This window comes from Python bivittatus, unplaced genomic scaffold, assembly GCF_059951505.1.
Source record: "Python bivittatus isolate LINGU-HERP-01145 unplaced genomic scaffold, Pbiv_v1 ctg000310_np1212, whole genome shotgun sequence".
NCBI lineage: Eukaryota > Metazoa > Chordata > Lepidosauria > Squamata > Pythonidae > Python > Python bivittatus.
In genome coordinates, this window is record NW_028277054.1 from 7,083,069 (window position 1) to 7,096,153 (window position 13,085).

The window sequence follows — 13,085 nt, forward strand, 5'->3', positions numbered from 1 at the left end:
GGCGCTGGGCCGTGGTTATATGGATTATCTTGATGTGTGCACCTGCGGTGTGTTTGTGTGTGTGCAACAGATCCTCTTGTGGAGTGGGAAAATGTGAGCAAAAAGGGATATTTTATTGTCATATTTGTAGGGTTGGTTAGGGATCAAATGCGATAGAACAGTTCTTCTGAACCAAGGTAAGATTTGACCTTTTTTTAATTAACACAAGGATAAATGAACATGTAATGTTTGGTTAGGGTTAGGGTTTTTTTTAGCATTATAAAACCAATTCTATATATACAAGTTTTAATGTTGTTGTTTAAAAACTAAGCCACTGTTATGCATCTATTACATTATGTATAGATGGGGGTGCTGTTTTTTTGAGATTTTTCTTTGCAGCCTTTTATCCTTTCCATTTTATTCACATATATTGCATTGCATTGCATTTTACCTTTAATTCATTTTTTCCAGTTTTTTCTACAGTATAGTAATCAAAACAAATTAACAAGGGATTTGGTGGATTCTGCATTCTAGGACTCCTTGTTTGGCCCCACCAAATATCATGTCATTGGAATCATATTAGGTGCATAGAGAGGTAAAAAATATATAGGCTGTTGTTTGGCTTACACAGGTAGTCCTTGACCATTGACCATTCAGAGTTACGATGGTGCTGAATGAGGAGACTCACGGCCAGTCCTTGCAGTGTCCTGTGGTTACGTGATTGTCATTTGCAACTTTCATTGCCAGCTTCTGACAAGCACAGCAGTGGGGAAGCTGGCAGGAGGTTGCAAATGGTGATCATGTGATGTTGCACCTAACGACCATGCAGGATTCGCCTAATAACCGCAACCAGAACTGCCAGAACTGGCATTGTAAGTTGGCATGATCACGTGATGTTACACTTTATAACCGTGTTGCTTAGCAATGGAGTTCCCAGTCCCAATTACTGTTGTTAACTGAGGACTATCTGTATTTAAATGTTCTTTGATGGTTTTCTGCTGGGTACTTTTTCCTCAAATGACCCATAATTAGGGGTAGAAAGCCTTTGGATCCCATAGCTCTAATATTTCAGGCCTTTTTTTCAATCAATCCCCACCCAAAGAATAACTGGGAGCACTGAGAACCAAAACAACCAGAGCGCTGAAATATCTCTAGAGACTCCATTTTTCCAGAACTACTTTAGAACTTGGACCTGCTCCCAGATGTCAGAACAGATAGTCAAACCTCAGGGAAACAATTTGAGTGAATTGTTGAAACAGATTGGGAGGAGTTAGTTTAACCTCAAACAAAATAGTCTATTTCACATCAAACCTAATCCTCTTGGGTAAATTGACTGGGTAAGTTGACACAGTTTTCTTCCCCCTCTAACCCAGTTAAGGCCTATGAGTTCCCCAAATCTTTGATGGGTGGCTTTTGGCCCAATTCTTTTGGGAAGAAAGGTATTGGTTTGGGTTGACCCATAGGACCCTTATAATCCACTGGGTTGTGGATGGATTAAGTAGGTAATAAAGTTCACTCTGAGGCACAACTGTTCTGCAAGCTCATTTGTGAAGTCATGTTTCTTTATTTGCAAGAAGAAGCTTTTGTACAGTCAGTAGCAGAGACAGGTTCAACACCAAATAAAAAGAATCATTTGAGTCAGCAATGATATCCTTGATGAAAAGTCTGAGCAGAGGGTATCTGGAACAGTAGTGGTTGGCTTTTAGTACTATAAAGAAGAAAATAAAACACTCTTAATAATTTAAATATCATGAGGCTGTCAATAAGTAATCATCACCATCATTATCACTAAGAAGATCTGTATACAGTGATTACTGGATTCATTTCTCATTTATGGAGAAGGAAGCACTTGGTAACATCTGGAGTATCTTATGGATAAAAATAAGAATATTGTGATTGTGCAGATTATATAGCTTGAAGCTGTTGATGTTGGGGACAAATGACCATATCTGGTTGAAAACTTCCCACTAGATGCAGAATTCTAAAACAAGTAGGCTCCTGATCTGTTTCAACAAGCAAGTTGTTATATTTCTCTATGTAGTTCCCTGCTCCCCCCACCCTGGTTTCATAATAAAAGGAACTTCATTTTTTGCAAAATCAGCTGTCTGTTATGATTGATCCCATATAAGCAGAAAGGGACTTTGTCCAGAGTTGGAGACTGGGATCTCAGCAGTAGGAAGCTGCTTAACAGAATTTAAAACACAGAGGTTCAGAATTATACAAGCTTACCCAGATTTCAGGTCCATTATAGGAATTCTGCAATACAAATAGAAAAACAATTAGAGAAACAAGGACTAACAAGTTGATAAAAAATCTTTTCTATACAAGCTGTAGTACCAACCCTCTTGGGAATGTTTAATTATGTCTCAAACACTTGAAGAGAAAGAGGGATAAAAGATAACTCATACTGAATTTACACAACGTGCTAGACCAGGCCAAACTGAGATGAACTATGATTTAATATGTTGACAGAAAGGTATCCATTGCCTTACCATGGTGTGTAAATGAGTCTATTGCCCTAACACAGGTAGTCCTTGTTGAACAACCACTTGTTCAGTGATTGTTCAAAGTTACAACAGTGCTGAATGAGGGGGACTTACAATTGTTCCTCATAGTTGCAGCCATCGCAGCATCCCTATGGTCATGTGATCACAATTTGGGTGCTTGGCAACTGGCTAACAATTACGATGTCACAGCATCCTGCGGTCGTGATCACCTTTTGCAGCCTTCATAGCCAGCTTCCAACAGGCAAAGTCAATGGGGAAGCTGGCAGGAGGTCACAAATGGCGATCATGTGATGTCACGCCTAACAACCATGCAGGGTTCACTTAATGATGGCAACCGGAACTGCTGCAACTGCCGTCATAACTTGGCATGGTCACATGATGTCACAGTTTATGACCACGTCGCTTAGCAATTGAGTTGCCAGTCCCAATTACCATTGGTAACTGAGGACTACCTGTAATATGGTTTATTCTTTGGGAAGAGTGTGTTCTGAGGACACGGTTATTGCTTTTTCTTAATCCAGATTTAACATGCTCTGTAAACCAAGCCATAGTTTTCTGTCTGAGGACAGTCTGGTGTGGGAAAGAAGAGGAAATAATGGTTAGTGAGTATTTGGAGAATAAAAGTTGTTCTAGAAGTAATAAAAGAAAGTTCGAAACAATTATGGGTATGTTACTATAGAGGGGATGATTTTGTGACCGGGGCAAGTTTTTCTTTAAAACATTGATCATCCAAAGACCTCTGGGGTGTGACAGTGGCCTAGTACATCACCAGAAGGGACAGGATTGAAAACAGATAGTTAATCAACATGCTAGCTGGTGATTATAGTGACTGAAGTCCAGTGTATGTGGAAGGCAACTGCTTGGGGAAGTTATTCTAAATATTTATTGTGGACTTTTGAAAGACTTAAGAGTCCAAAAATATGGCTCACAATCAGTTCTAGGACTACAGAAAAGTGCATAGTTTTCAGATCTCTGATACTTACTGTTGAAGCTGGGACTTCAGAACACTGTCTCTTAACCATTCACACTCTACTGACCACCAGGAGGAGCGGGATATAGAGACTCAGATCCCACTGAGTCCCCTGTTTATCTTTTACCCTGCCTAGTCTTCATGTATGTGATAGCCAATCTGAGAGTCTCTTCCTTCCTGCCTTTGTCTCCTAGCCAAGCGCACACAGGCATGCCTTCTTGAATCTGCTTGCTAGGATGTAGCTACAGATATTAGGCTTTTCTTCCTCCTTCCTATAAATAAACCTTCTTTCTATCAGAATTACAAAACCTGTTTTGGTGGTCTTTGATAGGTTGAATCCTACTCTCTCTCTCTAGGAAGACAAAACGGATCCTCCAACACTTACGCCATTGTCATTGAAGCTGTTGTCCCCAACCTTGTTGTTATCAAAGCTTCTGCTATTCTAAAAATAGAGCAAAAGAGGATGTTAGTGATTTGTGGTTCACAGGAGCCAGCTGTCTTTGAGAAACCACTGTAGACTGGCTTTGAGGAATATCCATTTCATTTACAGATACATTTCACCAGAGAGGAGCAAAGAGGGCCATCACTTGGCACCTTTGAGAACTACCAAAATATAGGCACTCAGCAGAACTCATTGTAGATGCTGATTCTGCCCTCCCTGCCCTGTTAAGTGTGGGCAGGTGAGATGCCATTTTAGCATGTTTAGCATGTTAACATTTAGCATGTTAACATTTTAGCATGTTTAGCATGTTAACATTTAGCATGTTAACATTTTAGCATGTTTAGCATGTTAACATTTAGCATGTTGCAAGTGAGCATCTTGCAACTTTGAACTCCATGTTGTCCTCTCTTGCAACCTTCTCGCCAAGGGAAGTTTCACTCGGGAGGAATACACATGTCATCTCCCATATTCTCAAAATGTTGAATGTTTTTGGAATCCTAGGAATGAATTTCGAGTTCTGCTCAAAACTGGTCAGAGCATCTATACATTTGCTAATACATACCCCTCCATAAGATCCAGAATCATAGCTGTTCTGAAATATAAAATGGAAACAACACAAATTGAAATTAAGAGCAATCCTAATGGCTCAATCTTATGTCAATGAACAGTTGTCCCAATGCCTCCCTAATCTTACAAAGCTACTAAGGCTGTATTCCTTGAATAAAGTTAGGTGAACACAACAGAAGTGGAAAATGCACATTGTAATTGTTAAAATAAAACCGAAACAACAATAGAGATTGGCTATTTGGGATTAAATCTAAACCTTTAGTGGTTAATTGAGTTGATTAATAGTTTTATTGTTCACATGACACAAATATCATTCCCCCCCCCCCCATAAGTCAGTTAAGCATGTCCTACAAATGAGTTCCTTCAATCTTTGATAGATGGCTTTTTACGTGGTCTTGTTGAGAAAAAAAAGGAACTGGCTTAGCTTTTGGATTAATCAAAAGTAAGAAAATATACTTAAGGGTTCTTACCCAGCTTTTTAAAAATGTTTTTACCTCCTACAGAGGAATTAATAGCACCAATTAGCTCCAAGCATATTATTCTGGGTACTTACTCCGTTGTCATTGAAACTGTTAGATCCTACATTGTTGTTGTCAAAGCTGCCTACATTCTGCAAAGTAGAACAAACAGAGCTTTTATTTTCTTTCCCGGACGAATTGGAAAAAGCACTAACAAGATCCTGATGTTTTGAGAATATCAGGAATTTGACAGACCATAAGAAATGACCGTAGAGGTTGAGCAGGATCCTGGCTGATTAATATTTGGAGAGGAGACCACCAGGGTTTATAGCCAAACTGGGGAGCTAAAATAAATCCCCCAAAAAGGCACTGGTGAATCATTTCTGTATCACATACATTTTAATATATATTTCTCCTAACTGTATTTGAATGCAGTTCTTCTAATAAGCTTACTTTTTTCACAATAAATTCCCCAAATGTTTGTGTGCATTGCAGACGCTCATTCTTACACATTTCAATGGAAAACTACAATGGCAAAGTTGAGAAAAAGGATAATAGAAGGGAGGTAAACTCCAGCTATATGTTCAGAACTTGTGAATTGGGTTAATTTTCATTAAAATTCTGTGTGATTTTTGTTCATCACCCCCCAGTTAAGAGTGTGATGTGCATAAGCGGAGAAACCCCACTATTTCTTGGCATTTCCAATGAAAAGGGTTTAATATCGAGAAAGGAGAATGAGCTGATCAGGAAAGGGGTTGCACAGCTAGGTGAACAAACGTCTAAGGCACAGCAAGGATCATTTGTTGTGTCCCTGTCAGATATCTTCCTGAGCACTATTTATTTATTTAAAATACTTGTATGATCGCCCAGAACTCTGGGCAGCTCACAACCATAATATAAAAACAATATCATAAAAAAAGAAAACAGAAAACAATAAAAACAGAAACAGAAAAACCAATGCTGACAGATGTGCTATTTGAATCACTCCAGGACCCCTGATCCTTCTCATCCTTCTTCTTTTCCCCTTTTTAGAGCAGTTGACTATCCTTCCCAAGCATGTCAACAAACCTAGAAAGATTAATAGGAATGTGGCTTATTGTCTTGGGCCACTGAGATAGACAGCCATGTATCATAAGGCACTTCAGGGCGAATATCTAGGGCTTCACTTAGTAGGATAAATAAGAGCACTTCAAAACCTGAAGTAGACTTTAGTCTCATCAAGTATGAGTGATCCTTCTATGATCATCTGTTACTTGCTGCAAACTTCTAGGAAAGGAACAATTTACCACTAGCCTATCTCTATGCTGCAAACTCTTAGAAACAGAGGAACTCAGTAGAGTTGGTTGTGAATGCAGGAATCTCACTCCTGGAATATTTAATGTTAGATCAATGAAGCTAGAGCTCCAAAGACCTGATTTCTTTAAAGTGGGTGTCAACACTGAGAAGACCACAGTTACAGAAAGAGCAGATGAGGTGATTCTTTCTAGGTTGTACTGTTTCTAAGTATTTGATTTCAAAGCTACCAGCGTGTCCAAAAATCCCCCTTGTTCTTGTGCCACATTCCACATACTAATCTCGGTGCTGTGAAACCCATTGCTCATGAATTTCTCCAAAAGCATCAACTAGTTCAGCCAGCTGACCAAGTCCCAGCTTTATGCAGATGGTAGATCGGAATCCCCATCAAGTTCTTACAGATGCCTTCCAACCTTCAATCAGCCAAGTCCCTCCTTACCCCAGGTGCAGCTCTGGTGCCTTCCAAGGTGAGCAGGCAGACAGCCAGGAAAATAGCCACAACTTTGACTTGCATCTTTGTGTTGCTTCTGTCTCCCTTTCCCTCTGAAGTAGGCTTGGGGATAGGGCCACCTGAAGCCTCTACTTATACTGCAAGTTATCAAGGGCAGTTCCCACTTTGATAAACAATCAGTTCCTGTTATCATGAACACTTTACTTTTGTGAGCCCAGCCTAATGATTAATCCGCAGAAGGACCAAGCCCTTTCTCCCTTTCTTTCCCATCCAAACACCAAAATCCACCAATACTTTTTACCTTATGGATGACCACCCTCCCCTCTCCCCTTCCTTCTTGACCCTGTATTTCTTCTGTAATCACATTTTTACCCTCAGATTATCCTCTGCTAAAGTCTGCCTAAGGGAGTGAAATTGTATTATTTTGTAATGTTTTCTCCTGTTCCTGAAACATTAAGACCGCATCAATTGATTTCAGGTTCATTCTGTATCTTCTTTTAATCTACCTTAAGTTTGTTTCTACCTCAATGGGGGAAGGGTATATTTGTTTTTGAGTGAGTGGGTATTTGTATTATTTATGTGCATTTTGGTACAGTACACTTCTCCCAATGTTTATATTTTAGATAAATGTAACTTTCATACAATCAGGAATTAGAAACAAATCAAATACCAAAGTACAATTTTAGAGACTGATATGAAATTGCCAAAGAGATCCATATGAGAATATTAATCATATGAACCCCAACTCAATTGCTTATTATTTCTCTATCTCTGCAGGGTTTTAAAAAAGAACTGGAGAGCCATGAACAGCTTAACTGGTTTTCCTGTAAGTTGCAGAGGGTTGAATTAGATGATCTTTGTCATCCCTTCTGATTCTACAGTCCTATGCATCTGTTTCTGTAACAATATGACCTGCTGCTGTGTGAAATTTTGCAGCATTAGATGTAACCAAAAAAAAAAGAAGATAAAAGAAAATGAACACAGAATTCATCAGCCAACTTGGCATGTGTGAAGATGTGAGAAAGACGAGGCTTCCTTGGCTGTTATAAATGGAGCAATATGATAGACAGATTCAACAGTGGCAGATCCTCAGAGGTGAGTTTGACAGGCTACAGGAACTTCATTAAATTTCCGTTACAGGAACTGCTGAAAGTGAGATATTAAACCTGGGTCTGAAGATCCTCCAAAGTAAGAATCTTTGTTGAAATGGTGAAATAAGTGATGGAACTCTTTACTAGCTAGTTGTCTTCTAACATGTTCTGTTCATTCTCTGATGGGATCTGTGGTCAGGCTCATCTCATTTCAATATTTGATGTCTAAAAATCTTTCTCTGATGGGTAAGTGGAAACTTGAATGAATTTTGATACACTTCTCCCAATGTCCATGCTGTGGTATTTAACTTGCACATTTTTTTAAGGCTGTGCAACATTTCAAACAGGTGCTTTGGAGCATTCAGGAATACAAGTATAGCACCTGTGCACCATACTTTAAAGCAGCTGTGTCTTTTCCAGGAATTCTGTATATGCCGTTTTGCAGCTGCCCTGTAATCCTGGGGAAAAGATGCGGCTGCTTTAAAAAATTTCAGACAGATGATAAGTTTTCGTTGCTGGATGTTCCTAGACTCTTCAGGTCATTTCTGCAACTGAATCGGCCCAGTCTTTATGCATTCTAATGCATATACAGTGGGGCAAAAAAGTATTTAGTCAGCCACCAATTGTGGAAGTTCTCCCACTTAAAAAGATGAGAGAGGCCTGTAATTTTCATCATAGGTATACCTCAACTATGAGAGACAAAATGGGGGGAAAAAAGCCAGAAAATCACATTGTCTGATTTTTAAAGAATTTATTTGCAAATCATGGTGGAAAATAAGTATTTGGTCAATATCAAAAGTTCATCTCAATACTTTGTTATATATCCTTTGTTGGCAATGACAGAGGTCAAACATTTTCTGTATGTCTTCACAAGGTTTTCACACACTGTTGCTGGTATTTTGGCCCATTCCTCCATGCAGATCTCTGCTAGAGCAGTGATGTTTTGGGGCTGTCGCTGGGCAACACGGACTTTCAACTCCCTCCAAAGGTTTTCCATGGGGTTGAGATCTGGAGACTGGCTAGGCCACTCCAGGACCTTGAAATGCTTCTTACAAAGCCACTCCTTCATTGCCCGGGTGGTGTGTTTGGAAACATTGTCATGCTGAAAGACCCAGCCACGTTTCATCTTCAATGCCCTTGCTGATGGAAGGAGGTGTTCACTCAAAATCTCACAATACATGGCCCCATTCATTCTTTCCTTTACACGGATCAGTCGTCCTGGTCCCTTTGCAGAAAAACAGCCCCAAAGCATGATGTTTCCACCCCCATGCTTCACAGTAGGTATGGTGTTCTTTGGATGCAACTCAGCATTCTCTCTCCTCCAAACACAACGAGTTGAGTTTAGACTAAAACGTTCTACTTTGGTTTCATCTGACCATATGACATTCTCCCAATCCTCTTCAGGATCATCCAAATGCTCTCTAGCAAACTTCAGACAGGCCCAGACATGTACTGGCTTAAGCAGGGGGACACGCCTGGCACTGCAGGATTTGAGTCCTTGGCGGCGTAGTGTGTTACTGATGGTAGCCTTTGTTACTCTGGTCCCAGCTCTCTGCAGGTCATTCACTAAGTCCCCCCATGTGGTTCTGGGATTTTTGCTCACCGTTCTTGTGATTATTTTGACCCCACAGGGTGAGATCTTGCGTGGAGCCCCAGATCGAGGGAGATTATCAGTGGTCTTGTATGTCTTCCATTTTCTAATTATTGCTCCCACAGTTGATTTCTTCGCACCAAGCTGCTTGCCTATTGCAGATTCAGTCTTCCCAGCCTGGTGCAGGTCTACAATTTTGTTTCTGGTGTCCTTTGACAGCTCTTTGGTCTTGACCATAATGGAGTTTGGAGTGTGACTGTTTGAGGTTGTGGACAGGGGTCTTTTATACTGACAACAAGGTCAAACAGGTGCCATTACTACAGGTAACGAATGGAGGACAGAGGAGCCTCTTAAAGAAGTAGTTACAGGTCTGTGAGAGCCAGACATCTTGCTTGTTTGTAGGTGACCAAATACTTATTTTCCACCATGATTTGCAAATAAATTCTTTAAAAATCAGACAATGTGATTTTCTGGATTTCCCCCCCATTTTGTCTCTCATAGTTGAGGTATACCTATGATGAAAATTACAGGCCTCTCTCATCTTTTTAAGTGGGAGAACTTGCACAATTGGTGGCTGACTAAATACTTTTTTGCCCCACTGTACATTTTGCATATGCTTGCTTTTTTTACCTTCCAGGCAAATGCATTATACAAGTAAGAAGCAAGCACATACTGTCTGTTGTTGGTAATAGCATGTCATCACTCTCTTTTTCTCTCTCTTATTGTTTTCCAAGTTGTTTAGAAGAAGGAAGGAAGGAATTCTGTCATATGCTGAGGGCCAGAAGATATACAGGTTCCTGCTACCAAACCTGTACAAAATTGTGATCAGTTTCATTTGGCTGATCCATCAAAATACAACCAATGCAATTCCAGATACTATCTGTAGGAAGGCAGTTGGAATGCCAATTTGTTATTATAAGTTAAAAGAATAGGCTTATTCTGGGAAGTTCTGATTTTAACTCTCTAGGACCAAAAAAATAAGAGCAAGGGCAGGGAAAGGCATTCTTTCAAGATGCTTCTACCTCTCCCCTCCTCCATCACAAATATATCCCTGGGATACCCTGATGTTCTCCCATACAAAGCCTAACCCCGCTTAGCTTTTTGAGATCATCTAAGACCTCAAGGAAAGGAAGCTGCATTTTTTAAAACCCATTGCCATTGAGTTTGTTTACTTAGCCAGCAACATCTACGCTGTTAATAGCCCATAAGAAATCACAGCAGGGTATGTCACTGGTTTCTAATCCTGGCAAATATACAATATTTTTCAAGGGAGGAGGCTAAAGACGATAAGAAGATATGGTCTGTTTGAGCTCTAACCTCACCCAAGATAAAGTTTCACACTGAGGTTTCTGAAAAAATAGATTTTAGTTCACATGGCTGAAGAATGATCAAGAGATACCAAGACAGGCAGAACTAGGTATAAAGGACAATCAAAACTGAGAAAGAAAGAAAAATCTGCCAAGTGTAGGAGAAAAATGTAATGTACAACCCAAAAATGAGGATACAAGCAGGCACCATTTTCCATAAAGTCTACACATATATGTATGGCTTTTTATTTATATTTTTTTATATAATTTTATTATTTTTTTTAAAAAAGGAAGATAAAAATAATACAAATTAATATAAAATAAGAAAAAGAAAAGAAAAAAGAAATCAAAGAGAAAGTAAAAGTGCAAGAAAGGAAAAAAAGTAATAGGAAAATAGGAAAAAAAAGATATAAAGAAGTGGCTTCCAATCTTCTTTACAGCGGCTATAAGTACAATTATAAATTTACCTCTTACTCTATGGTTACAACATAACTGTCTTCTTTCTATAATCAATCCTATCTATTCATCAAAACCATAAGTTTTTCTGTTTCACACAAAAAGTCCATAAGGGGTTTCTAGTCAGCAATAAACATAGATATTGCCTTTTCTCTGATCAAAGAAGTCAATTTAGCCATCTCAGCAAGTTCCATCATCTTCACCAACCATTTCTCCATTGTGGGTAATGCTGAATCTTTCCATCTTTGTGCACAGAATAATCTCACTGCAGTTATCATGTACAAAAACAAAGTCCCATGACTTTTTTTCCAATTGCTTGTCCATCAATCCCAAAAGAAAAACCTGTGGCCTCAGTTGCATATTAATCTTTAAAATCCTCTGAATCAGTGTATGTATTCGAATCCAAAATTTTGTAGCTTGTTTACACATCCACCAAGCATGATAAAATGTCCCTTCTTGTTGTTCACATTTCCAACATAAATTTGAAGTGCCTTTATACATTCTAGACAATTTCTCTGGTGACATATAGAAACAGTACATCATTTTATAAAAATTCTCTTTAAGATTATAACAGTGTAAATTTCAATCCTTTCAACCCATATTTTCCCATTGTTCCGTCTATATATTATAACCAAATTTTTACCCCCTTTATCATATATTCTTTCACTTGTTCTTCTGTTTCAAATTTCAGTAACAGTTTATATAATTGAGTAATTACATGTTCATCATTTGTACACAATACTATTTCAAGCTCAGTCTTTCAATGTTCAAAACCATAAACTCTTTTGTCTATTTTAAATCTTTCTAATAACTGCAGATAATAAAAAGGTTGACAACTATATCCCTCTGCCACCAGTTCTTCTCTTGATTTTATTTTATATTCCCTTTGACAAAATTCTAGTATCTCATGATAGGTTAGCCATTTTTGTTTGCCAATTATTTCTCATCTATAAAATGCTTCTTATGCTGAGAGCCACAAAGATGTTTTCGGGCACAACCTGGGTTTGTATCTATTCCATATTCTCAATATGGCACGTATAACATAATTATTTTAAAACCCACGTTAACCTTGACTTTATCCTACCACAATTATCCATGCCCCCCAAATATTCTAACCTCTAAGAGCCTTCTATTTCTCAGCAGCACCCACTTTCCTCCAAACCAAACAGCCAGCTGCAACATATATGTATGGCTTTTTAGAGGATTTAGAGGATTATGATCATGTAAATTAGGGTGGGCAACCAGAGGCCTCCTGTTAATTTTTATCACTGCAACATTTCAGTCTAGAGTTCTGGTTTGAGCAATCTGTGATTTTAGCATAAGAGGAGAAGCAAGTGAGGAACCATCTTAAGCTGGGGGATGTAGTTACAGCAACCGGGTGCTGCCCTACTGTAAGTGAAGAGGACAGTCCTGAATTCTCTCAAAGCAACAATGAGGCCAACATGTGTGAGGAGGGGGCACTAAACGAGCTGAAGAGCAGTCAGTTGTTAGATTTAGAAAAAAATATATAAATCAATTAAATAAATAAATACACATGTTTACCCCCAACTTGCCAGACCACTCACACACAGAGAAGCCCCATGGTGCAACTATTTGGGAATCAGAGAAAGGAGCAGCAAAAGAGAGAGACTGGATGTCCACCTCTACTTTGGCTTCATCCTGTCCACTGAAAGTATGGAATGAAAGGTTACCTTCTTAGCTATTCTTATCAGCTTCTCCTTTCAGCATCCTAGGAGAAAGATCAGGGTTACAGAGTCCAGTTCCTTTCCTGTTTAGTAGGTGCCTCTCTCTCCCAGCGAGAAGGGATGGTGAGCCATTCATTCATTCATTCATTCATTCATATTTATTTATTTATTTAAACTTATCCCCGCCCATCTCCCCCCAATGGGGGACTCTGAGTGGCTTACAACATATTAAAACAATAAATAAATATACAGTTAAAATTTATAAAAAAACACACACACAGAATAAAA

At 39.0% G+C, this 13,085-nt stretch overlaps 1 long non-coding RNA gene across 1 annotated transcript; it reads right to left on the reverse strand.

The window, feature by feature from the left end:
• Window positions 1–1,508: 1,508 nt before the first annotated feature.
• Window positions 1,509–6,779, reverse strand: LOC103068191 (uncharacterized). Its single transcript, XR_015795994.1, has 6 exons — window positions 6,656–6,779; window positions 5,019–5,075; window positions 4,461–4,490; window positions 3,842–3,898; window positions 2,209–2,235; window positions 1,509–1,687 (listed from the first exon to the last, which is right to left on the reverse strand). It is a non-coding gene; the product is annotated as an uncharacterized LOC103068191 (long non-coding RNA).
• Between the last annotated feature and the right edge of the window lie 6,306 nt (window positions 6,780–13,085).